Source organism: Eupeodes corollae, chromosome 1, assembly GCF_945859685.1.
Source record: "Eupeodes corollae chromosome 1, idEupCoro1.1, whole genome shotgun sequence".
Taxonomy (NCBI): Eukaryota; Metazoa; Arthropoda; class Insecta; order Diptera; family Syrphidae; genus Eupeodes; species Eupeodes corollae.
In genome coordinates this window covers 174,552,988-174,562,592 of record NC_079147.1, presented here as the reverse complement: position 1 = coordinate 174,562,592, position 9,605 = coordinate 174,552,988, and the positions used below count along the sequence as shown (strand labels likewise).

At 33.9% G+C, this 9,605-nt stretch overlaps 1 long non-coding RNA gene across 1 annotated transcript; it reads left to right on the top strand.

Annotated features, from left to right (window-relative positions):
• Positions 1-8,191: 8,191 nt before the first annotated feature.
• LOC129943169 (uncharacterized) lies at positions 8,192-9,319 on the top strand. Its single transcript, XR_008781176.1, has 3 exons — positions 8,192-8,409; positions 8,466-8,546; positions 8,618-9,319. It is a non-coding gene; the product is annotated as an uncharacterized LOC129943169 (long non-coding RNA).
• Positions 9,320-9,605: the final 286 nt, after the last annotated feature.

Here is a 9,605-nt window from a genome sequence, read left to right as displayed (position 1 = left end):
TTTATTAATGATCTCCTGTCTGCAACATCTAATCCAATACATTGTTTCGCTGACGATAGTACTCTTAGCTTTTCATATTCGTTTTCAGATTCACACCCCTCTTCTTCGGATGTGGAACTGCAACGACAAAATATGATAAGCTCATTAAATTCCGACCTAAACAGCATTGTACAATGGGGAATAAGAAACCGCGTGGAATTTAATGCTTCGAAAACCCAATGCTGTCTTGTATCGTTAAAGCGAAATATACCCCCGCTGCCATTATCCATAAATGGCACTTGCATCGAGGAAACTGAACATCTGGATATTCTTGGTATGTGTATCACCAACCACCTTTTGTGGAACGATCACATACGCGATGTCGCCAAAAATGCCGCAAGATGTTTGGGTTTTCTAAGGCGATGCAAGAAGTTTTTCTCTCCCTCTGATCTGGCTGTTATTTACAAGTCTTATATACGTCCAAAGCTTGAGTATAACTCCCATATTTGGGCTGGTGCTCCTGCAACTTACATAAGCCTCTTGGATAGTATTGAACGTAGAGCATTTAGATTGATTGGTGATATTACCATCATAAGATCATTTACGTCACTTGAACATCGTCGAAATGTTTCTTGTCTCACCCTGTTTTACCGTTATTTTAATGGTTTATGCTCTAGAGAAATAGCCAGCTGCATTCCTCCCCTTAAACAGTTCAACCGTAATACTCGCGCTTCTAGGAATGCTCATCAATATACCCTCGAGCCCATCTTCGGTCGTACTGTCAAGTATAGAGATTCGTTCTTTAGCCGTACTATGCGAATGTGGAATGCCTTGCCACACTCTGTCTTTCCCAGCTATTGCAATATTCAGGAATTCAAAACCAATGTACACCGACATCTCCTTTCAACCCCTCTCTCCCTTTCCTAGTGCTCACACTGTGTCTACATAATAAGGGTAATATATCCCCTTGAGTGTGCGCTTATTATAAAAAAAAAAAAAAAAAAAAAATAATAATTTCGAGTGAAAACTCAGAAATTCTAGTTTCTTAATCAGAATGTTATGTTGGACGCTGTCAAAAGCTTTGGAAAAATCAGTAAAAATTGAGTCAACTTGATATCTATTCTCTAAGGCAGACAGGCAGGCATTAGAAAAAATTACCAAGTTCGTAGTTGTGGATTTATCGCTCACAAAACCATGCTGAAAATCATATATATTATTACAAACCGCAGCATACAACTTATTTTTGACAATAGCTTCAAAGATTTTTGGAACTATCTGAAGCTTTGCAATGGGGCTATAATTTGTAATTACTTTTTTCGAGCCGGATTTATGAATCGGAGTAATAAAAGCCACTTCCAAGTTTCAAGGAACTCACCATAACATAAAGATTTATTAAATAGAATACGAAGTGGCTTGAGAAGTCCAAGCTTACAAACTTTTAAGAAAATTGGTGGAGTATTATCAGGTACAAGAGAATAACTCGATTCCAGAGAAGATAATTCCTTTAAAATATTCTCTTCCGTTATAGTAAGATGACCAATATCAGTTATAGCATCACATAACGGTACACTTGTACATTCAATATCAAGATTTACAAAATTTGACTGGAAAAAAGAAGCAAACATGTTGCTTATAACATTTAAGTTATCATCTAAAACACCATTTAGCTCCATTTCAGATGGAATGCCAAGTGATTTTCTCTTTGTATTAATAATAGTCCAGAATGCTTTAGAATTGTGCTTGATTTTTGACTCAAGCGACCAAAGATATTGATTGTGAAGAAATTTCTTCAAATACTCATATTCTTTTCTTAATTGACAAAATTTACTTCGAAGTGAGACATCTTTTCTGCTCTTTTTGTTTCTGTTTCTGTTTGTCATTGCACGTTTTAAATTTAAAAGATGTTTATTAAACCAAATACTAAATAGGTCGATTTTGCTTTTTTATTAATTTGGCCGGTACAAACTTAGAAAAAGCGGTTTCTATCACCTCACAGAAAACATTATAGGTAATTTCAAGACTAGGAGCTGAAAGAATATTTTCCCATGGAACTGAGTAAATATAGTTATTTAACGACACGTAATCGGCTTTAGAAGAGTCATATACGTACTTATTACAATTTGAAACAGAAATTTGATTTAAAATGGCAAAATTAAAAGATATATGTAAAGCTTTGTGATGAACACTATTATTCAAGAGTGAAAATTCAGCTTCAGCAACGGAACATTCAATATCATGATGGACAAAAACTAGATCTAACATTCTTCCAATGGAATTATAAATACAATTTGTTTGCTGAAGATTCAAAGCATACATAGAATCAGTTACGTTATATTCGAAATCCTTACTAACATTGAAGGGAAAAATACATTTATGTTCTTCAGAATACATCCATTTGATATTTGTTAAATTAAAGTCACCTAAAACTACAATAAAAGAATTTGTATCTAAGTTATTAGCAAGAAATTGTACATTATTGACATGATTTTCATACATTTGAGTATCTGAATTTGGTGGAATATATGAGACAAAAAAATATACATTAATTTTGTTATTATTATTATTTAAACAATCAGTTTTAGAAAATTCAACACAAACACATAATTGTTCTATCAAACCAGAAGAAAAATTTAATTGAATTTGTTTGCTTTTTAAACAAGAGCGAACAGCTAGTAAAACTCCTCCCCCTCTGCTTAATCCAGTTTCAGTTTCGCACCGATCTTTTCTAAAGACTTCGTAGTCAGTGTTTAGCAATTCAGATGAGTTTATATTTTCACTCAGCCAAGTTTCAGTTAATGCAATAATGGAATAAGGGCAATCAACAGCAGCAACACAAAAATCACTTACTTTTGATCTCATACCCCCCGCATTATGATAGAAGAGAGAACAGGACGAATAATGCATAGGATGAGTTTGAGCAACAGGAACAGGAAATATATTAGCTAATCGGTCGTTTTTATTTCCGCAGTTTGGTCGTTTTTTGGATGGAAATAAAAACTCTGACACGAACACCTGCCTTCCAAACATTTGAGTCGAGAAAATTTAACAACAAATTAGCAGGTACTCCAAGTTTAAAATTGATGTACTTAAGCTCTTTTATATCAACATTTAATTTTATCAGCTTATAGCAGCATAATTGTGATATATCAACGTTAAATGCTGAAGATACATAGTCCAATATCTCATCGCAAGTTGTTTCTGGTTTAAAAGACGATAAATGAAGCCATTTCCATTTACGTATGACGCTTAACATACAAGAAGATTGGACGTTTGTTCCAACGATTTGGTTAATACGCTTAGTTGTGCGCGCTTTGTTGATTTGCCAATTGTTGTTTATTGAATTAGTTTCATCAGCATAAGCACCTTCAGTAGTAGCAACAAGAGCTTGATTACCAACCTTACCATCAAGGGCTGACTACTAGTGCCATCACCCGTGATGTCGTGTGAAGTCAGCCCTCTCTAGTAGTCAGCCACTTCGTTATAAAATTGACCGTAATAGTAACGGTTTCGGTTTACCCTCCAAATATTTTTTTTTTCTAAAAGCTTAGTTGTTCTTCTGTCTGTGTGCAAAAATCTGTGCACGTGCACGTGCAGGTTTTCCTTGTAAAAATTCCAGTTTGCTTTAAGATTTTGTGAGTGGTGGATGTGCGGTTTTAAGTTAAAAAAAAATAGTAAACGAGTGCTGCGTAACAAGTTGTAACTTTTAATATATTGAAGGTAAGTAGATTACATATATGAAATTTTGTATGTTTTTTATTGTTCATTTTAGTCGTTTTCAATTAAAATTTGTAAAAAAAAATAGCTGTTAAATAATTACAAGGGGGGCTGACCTTAGAAGACAAAGTTTTGTCAATTCTCCTAAGGTCAGCCCCCCCCCGGCTGACTACTGAAACCAACTTTTTTTTTTTTATTCACTGAGTATGCAGTATGAATGGAAATTTTGTTCTCTTTCGATTGGCGCAATAAAAATCAAAAAATTAAATGTGCTTTCAGTAGTCAACCGCCTATAAACGTTTAGGTATATGGGGCGGCTGACTATAGAAGACATGTACTCTTATGTCAGCCCTTTAAGATCAGTAAGTTTAAAACATATTACTATTGTGTTTTATAAGTTCGGAGAGTGGGAAATATGTATTAGAATTCTCATCCAGTTTTAATTCAGAGGTTTCAAAATATTATAATATGTACCTATTTGTTTGTTATAGGTTTTTGTATGTAGACTTCCAGCATCGAAAATGGACAGCTCAGACAAAATAACGAAACGCCAATTTCATAATTACACCGAAGATGCGCTTAGTAACGCCTTAATAAAAATTAGAGAGCACAATGGGCCAATTAGAAAAGCAAGTAGGGAATACGGGGTTCCTAGAGGAACTTTACAAGACCGCATCCATGGCCGAGTTGTAGAAAAGCCAAGAAAAATGGGACCGGACACTGTCCTTAGTTTAGCCGAAGAGAATGAATTAGTAAAGTGGCTCGTAGACCTTGCTAAGTGTGGCTTTCCACAAAAGCCCTCGGACCTCTTGAATATGGTCCAAAAGATTCTCCGTGAGGATAAAAGAAAGACTCCATTTAAAGATTGCCTACCCGGTAAAACGTGGTACTACGCCTTCCTAAAGCGTCATCCTGAACTGTCCCTCAGAACACCAGAGGGACTCTCAAAAAGACGGGCCGATATTTTAGAAGATCCTTCCAGAATTTTTAATGGGGATGAAACATCTTTTAGCTTATCTCCAAAGACAGGAAATGTTTTGGCACCAAAAGGTTGGAAAAATCTCTACACCGTGAAAGCAGGAAATGAAAAAGAAACAATAACAGTACTTTTTCTGACAAATGCTACCACCGTTGGTTGTATTTAAATATGTGCGCCCTCCTCAAGCGGTTGTGAGAAGTATGCCCGATAAATGGGTCTTAGGCAGATCGGAAAGTGGGTGGATGCGATCCGAAACTTTTTTTGAATATGTGGCCAATAGCTTTAACGAGTGGCTTACTGAGAACATTATTAAACACCCAGTTTTGCTATTAGTCGATGGATACAAGTCACACCTTTCGATGGAACTGAGTGAATTCTGTCGCAATAACGACATAATTCAGCCCGCTGATGTTGGAGCGTTTAAAGGTTTAAAAAGCGAATATAAACGGACGGTTCATGAGTGGCAAAATATTCCTGAAAATAGGAATAAAGCTATAACCAAAGTGAACTTTTGCTGAGTTCTCGAAATGGTTTTGAGTAAGTCAGATAGGACTGAAATAATCCAAAATTCGTTCCGGAAATGTGGGTTGTATCCTTTCAACCCGGACGCAGTCGACTATTCGAAATGTGTTCAAAACCAAATTGGTATGCTCTCCACTGAAAGAGAAATTGTGAACTTAACCAATTGATGGGTGAGTTGGAATAGTCTAGGATGTTACGGTTCCTTGGATTGGTTTTATTAGGTATCTGTAGGATAAAGGAAAATTAATAGGGTTTGGATTCTGGCGAAAAGTTTGATTCTCAAGTTTCATACAAAGATGAAGGGCTTGAGGTAGATCAGAGGGCTCTCGAATGCCCAGGAGTCTAGGTAGGTCTACTTTAAGGCCTCGAATAAAGGTATCGAGTGCCTTTTCTCTGTTTGAATGCATTAAAAGCTTAAGTGCTTCTCCACTGACTTCCATAGCAGATATTTTATTTAAAATCAGTGAAAGGTGTTCATATACACTGAATGATAGAATTCTTGTACAGATTTATTGTCTTGTACCAATGATGTCATTCGGTACTCAAGCGTTCCTAGATTTCTCTTGTCTGCATAGTGCAGGGTCAAGCATCTTGAGATATTGTTCCAATTCAATGGAGTATTGTATGATTCTAGTATATGGTCGTCATGACCAACGATTTTGTTTCGAATGACATTAATAATGCCGAAGTATTTGGGAGATCCTCTAAGGGGTTCGTAAATTTTGAGGACCCTTTCTACGCTTTTTCGATATGAACTGAATTCTCCAGGTTGCCCTGAGAACCAGCGTAGACTTTGTACTATATCGGGAAGCTTGTTCATTTCACCAATGTTTGCTATCTGATCTTGGTTTATACCTTGATCGATGTCTGCAAACTGATCTGCATTGGGATTCATAATCGAGTAGATTAATTGTCTACCTTGGCTTGGCTTGAGTTATCATTGCTGATGTTAAGTTTTGTAAAGCAGGTGTAGCAACACCTGGTTGTTGTGGTTGATCATTCGGAGGAGCCATGATTAGGATTATTTAAAAATGTTCACTTCATATTAGTTTCACCAGAACAGCTTAGGATTAATTCAAATTTTTAATTTTTTTTTATGTTAACTGCTTCTTAATTAATTTGTTTTTTGGATTCACTTAATTTCTTATAATAATTTGCTTTTGGATTCACTTAATTTTTTTACAATAATTTGCTTTTGGATTTGCTTAATTTTTTATAAGAATAGTAGTATAAAAATTAAAATAGTTTCTTAAATACTAAGTCTTACTCTTATAGAACCAGGAACGTTATAACTTCCGCTGGTGCGAAAAACATTCGTCCTGTTTCGAGCCGCAGTGTTTCTATATGATCCTGATATGATCTGGTTCTTGTTGGCTATAGATGGCTAAGTTCTTGTTGGCTATAGATGGCTAAGTTCTTGACGTCAACTTATGTATTGACTTAACACACGCAGCGAGGGTACTTAACGTCGTCTTACGCGAGCACTTAATGTCATCTTATGCGAGCCCCACGTTGGGCGAAAATTATATTTTCCTTAATTATTTTCTTTAAAAAAAATATGTTTATTCTTTAAGATTCAAACTTAAACTAAACTACAATTAAATTCTTAATTCTAAAATCGCCTATTGCCTCGATTGAGTATGCGGTGCATATCCGCTGTTGGCGACGCTAGGTCAGCAGAATTCATGACGCTCGTGTAAAACGTTGATCTAGTTGGTTTCCCACGCGAAGCTCTGCTTTCCAACTTATTTAGCGTTAACTTGCATACTCGTCAGTCGCCATGGCAGTCAGATTCTAAATTTTTTAAATATCTTATAATGTACTCAAAAAAGTTACTGGAACAATATACAAATAGAAGTTCGATTTAATAACTATCGTAAAAAAATATCGTCAAAAGTTACCCAACTTTTTTATAATCACCCATACATACCTATAATTTTTAAAAAGGAACTTTTATTCAGTCAAATCTTATTCAATAGATCTTACATACCTATAAACTTATTTAATTAAAAAAAATAACAAAAGTTATAAAGTAGTTACCTGGTAATAAGTAGGTAGGTGTAACGAGTAAAAAAAAAAAACAAACTTAAACGTTACAAAAAAACATACAAATTCAAAAAATGTATGATTTACATACTAATTAATAAAGCGACAAATACATAAGTATTTAAAATGTTCTTAAATATAGTTTAAAAAAAAAAACAAACATAAACGTTTAAAAAAAAACATAACAATTAGAAAATTTATTATTAACATACTAATTAAAAAGCAGACAAATACATAGGTATTTAAAATGTTCTTAAATATAGTTTTAAAAAATTTAAGTCTTTAATTAAGGTACCAATTATTTGAAAAATGGACATTAAAATTGAAGGTATCAATTATATTGCAATTTTAATTTGCACAACTATCACATACAAATTGTTCACTTTCAACTTCTTCAAAAATCTTCCCGGAAAATTGTGTGCATGTCACACCTTTCGATGCAACTGAGTGAATTCTGTCGCAATAACGACATAATTCAGCCCGCTGATGTTGGAGCGTTTAAAGGTTTAAAAACCGAATATAAACGGACGGTTCATGAGTGGCAAAATATTCCTGAAAATAGGAATAAAGCTATAACCAAAGTGAACTTTTGCTGAGTTCTCGAAATGGTTTTGAGTAAGTCAGATAGGACTGAAATAATCCAAAATTCGTTCCGGAAATGTGGGTTGTATCCTTTCAACCCGGACGCAGTCGACTATTCGAAATGTGTTCAAAACCAAATTGGTATGCTCTCCACTGAAAGAGAAATTGTGAACTTAACCAATTTAAGTTTTTCGGAAACCAGAAAGGTGTTATCCTTGGCGAAAAATCGCAAAAAAAAATATTGATTTCGATGCCCTTCTTCAAATTATCGAACAGCTGGAGCAAACTCACCTGAGTCAAGCTGGGCCAAATGAAACACTAGTTGGCACATACGTCAGGTGAATTGCAAAAGCTGGTTTCTGAAGAAACTGATTGTCCACCACCGAACATCGAAGAAAGTGAGGAGACTGTAGAGAAGACTGTAGAGGAGCTTTTGCAGCAGGCAGAAGAATTTTTAGCTCCAAACATTGCCGAAACAAATGAACTCCAAAAGAAAAGTTCCAAAGTGATAGACTCCGTACAATCTCCATCAAAGAATAAGCCAAATAACTATGAAAGCGAGGAAGAAGTCTTAGCTGCAACCATTGGTATTATATTAAGAGGCATTATCTAAAATTTTTATATTTTACATCTTTTTTTTTAGATCATTCATCAAGGCATTCCTCGGCATCATCAATTTTATTGAATTAGCTTTTGGCAAATGTTGCCGAAGAAAAACAACCTGGTAAATAATTCTTGTAAAAATGATTCATTGATTAAAATGATAATGTTTGAATCTTCGAAATTGTCTTATAGCTCTGTGCCAACCGTCAATTTCCACGTCAGTAAGTCCTGCATTTAGTCGACATTTTAACTACCCCGAAAAAATTGAAAAATCGACTAATTCAATCCGTCAAAAGCCTTTTCAGGTTAAAAAAGCAAAATGGAAAAAAGAAATAAAAAAACAGTAAAATACTATGTTCCAAATGTGAAATAGAACTGATTTCTGACACGGAAGACAACGATGAAAAAAACTTAGGCTGTGATTCATGCATTAGATGGTTTCATCTTAAATGCACACAATTTTCCGGGAAGATTTTTGAAGAAGTTGAAAGTGAACAATTTGTATGTGATAGTTGTGCAAATTAAAATTGCAATATAATTGATACCTTCAATTTTAATGTCCATTTTTCAAATAATTGGTACCTTAATTAAAGACTTAAATTTTTTAAAACTATATTTAAGAACATTTTAAATACCTATGTATTTGTCTGCTTTTTAATTAGTATGTTAATAATAAATTTTCTAATTGTTATGTTTTTTTTTAAACGTTTATGTTTGTTTTTTTTTTTTAAACTATATTTAAGAACATTTTAAATACTTATGTATTTGTCGCTTTATTAATTAGTATGTAAATCATACATTTTTTGAATTTGTATGTTTTTTTGTAACGTTTAAGTTTGTTTTTTTTTTTTACTCGTTACACCTACCTACTTATTACCAGGTAACTACTTTATAACTTTTGTTATTTTTTTTAATTAAATAAGTTTATAGGTATGTAAGATCTATTGAATAAGATTTGACTGAATAAAAGTTCCTTTTTATAAATTATAGGTATGTATGGGTGATTATAAAAAAGTTGGGTAACTTTTGACGATATTTTTTTACGATAGTTATTAAATCGAACTTCTATTTGTATATTGTTCCAGTAACTTTTTTGAGTACATTATAAGATATTTAAAAAATTTAGAATCTGACTGCCATGGCGACTGACGAGTATGCAAGTTAACGCTAAATAAGTTGG